The sequence below is a fragment of the Pinus tabuliformis genome, chromosome 6, assembly GCF_031772625.1.
Source record: "Pinus tabuliformis cultivar Carrire ecotype Pingquan chromosome 6, CPIR1, whole genome shotgun sequence".
NCBI lineage: Eukaryota > Viridiplantae > Streptophyta > Pinopsida > Pinales > Pinaceae > Pinus > Pinus tabuliformis.
In genome coordinates, this window is record NC_142292.1 from 75,176,322 (window position 1) to 75,179,112 (window position 2,791).

The following is a 2,791-nucleotide window of genomic DNA, read 5'->3' on the forward strand; positions in this document are numbered from 1 at the left end:
GATTCAATAGCCCAGAACTGCTGCAAATTACTAGAAGAAAACCTCTTTTGAATTCAATGTTAAATATCTACATCCAATTGACCAAATTGAGATGCCTACACAGACTATTCAAATGACTGCTTCCACTTTAACTAACACTGTCATGAGTCTATCAAAGATGTAGGTTACCTTGTCTAATACACAATCACAACTCAATCTTGAGAAGGTTTCCTCATTGGAAAAGGACACCAAGATCAAAGCTTTGGAAGATCTGGTGCTAAATATGGGATATGATCCCTCTGATATAAAGGTTGGAGAAGAAATTGTCAAGAAGAAAAATACTGAGATTTCAGCATTAAGGAAGCAGCTTTAGTTGCCAGCTTCAGAGGACCCAATGACTAAAGAAATTGAAGAAACAGAGACTCATAAATCTGACATGATGAAGCTCATCATGAACAAAATTTGCAAATAAAACAGATGGAGGGACAAATGGAAAATCTTGTCAAAGAGAAAGAGGAAGCTATGAAAAAGGCCAATATTCCAATGGATGTAGTTCCTCTTATAACAGTCTCTATAACTACAGCAACAACCACAAGTACAACATAAGGAGTTGAACAACTTGCTGAAGCTGTTCAGAACCTGTCTATTCAGACAGAAGAAATCAAAAAATTGCAGGATCAATTGAAGACACTACAACACATGAAAGTAGTTGCAGACAATTCACATGCAGCTGAGTTGTAGAGGGAAAAAGGTCAAATTGAGGTATTGCAGAAAGAAGTCAAAGACTCTTACCTCGGAAATACACTGGGTTTGGTAAAGGAAATTATATGGGAAGATATCATTGAATCAATCAAAGATATCTGGCCTTATATCAAAATAATTTTTTATCAAAAAGACTTGTTGGAAAAAGCTCAAGAAGCTATTGAAACTATCTCAAATCAACTTGAGGACAAACCAGAAATAACTACTGATATAATCAAGTTTTTGAATTCTAAAGACAACTATGAGCTTCAAGAGTTGGGTATTGATGACAGGACAACAACCATACTGGAAGTGAAGAAGGTTATTACAAATAAAAATCTCATTCTTTAGTTGGAGGAAAAGTGCAGCATTGTTAATGTCATAGTCCAACGTTTTTTCAGTAGGCTAGAACCCTTGACCAACAAGGGTTTTCCCTCCTTATTTGTGATAAATGATAAGTTAATGCCTATTGAAGATTATGTCCACAAGCTTACAGAGGTCAAGACCAGTGCAGCTTCAGTTTCAAACATAAAAGGGACAACAACACCAAGGCTTGTGCTGAATGCACTCAGAGATACCTTTTTCATCCTAAATGAAATAAGAAATATATTTTTAGTAAAACCCACTTTTACTAAATATACAGAAATGGATGAAGTTTATAGAAGGTTAACTAAGTTATCTATCCTAGATAAGAAATGTTGGGAACAATTAACTGATTTACTTGACTGAAGGAGGATCAACAACATTTAGCATTCTCAAGAACAGTCATCAACAACTTAGCAACATTCAGAGTTTTGAGGAACAATCATCAACAACTCAACAACATTCAGAGTTTTGTGGAACAGTCATCAACAGTTCAACACCAAAATAGTGACAGATCAACTATCAGTTCATTTTCCTGATTTTGTATTAAGTTATTTCTGTAAATTTGTTTAAGATATTTGATTAGCTCTACACTTGTATAAATAGCTCTCTTTCATGAGTTATTAAGGGTTTCACCCTTGAAGAAACATTTGTAAGCACTAAATGTGCTCAGCTTTTTCTGAATCATTAATAGTAAAGTAAAGGATTCTGAATTTTCATTCATACAGTTTCGTACTCCTTGTAAGTTTTTCTAGTTTTCATTCACTGTGTTTTCTTCATATTCTTAAGTTTTATAAATATAACCAGGTAGGAGTAGTTGTGTCTCAATTGCTCCTATAAGATTTATGAAGTGATCATCTTTAAAGATAATGAATTATAAGAAACTGTTTGTTTAAGTAATTCCCTCTAAATCATAAAATCATCAGTATCTTTGTAATCTTGGGCATATTTTGTCAAACTTTCTGAACATTGTTTCAAGGTTTTCTTACTTATGGTTATTTAATTTTCTATTTGAAAACTGTAATAGTCATATCATCTTTCTATTTCTTCTCATCACCAGACAAGCTAAATCACTGTGTGGATTTAATAGCAGCCATTTGTTTAAATATCAGTATTATTCAAAAAAGCTAGGCATCATTGTTTTAAATATATTTCATACATTGGTCCTCCAAAATTAAAACAAACCCCCCCAAAACAATTACCTTAGATGCCTTGGCATGATAGTTGACCATTATCATCTTAGAGATACAACATCAATCTGGCGCCGCTGCCGGGGACTCGAATTTGATTAGTTTTCCTGGGTCAACGATATAAATCCTATTCCTTTAAGGTGGCTAAAGGTCTAGATAGGTCAAAATCCTTCACCTGGCGACTCCACTGTGCCAAACTAGCACCTTTTAAGCACACTAGATCCCATTCTAAAGCTGACATAGTTAGTCCTCTTTCAGATCCAAAAAAACTTGTGAGAAAGGCAAGTTCTAGAAGAAGACATCAACCATATTCTTCTACTTCAGCCTTGTAATCTGAAGATATATTACAATTTGATCCCTATAGTAACATTCCATCTAATCCAGATTGGACTCATTTATCACCTAGGGTTGTTTAACTTTTAGATAGGGGAGTTGATTTCAAATCATCTTTCCTTATTCATTCACTTGAATCTCATCTAGAACCCCCACTTCCACTAGGATCACCTAAATTTGAATCT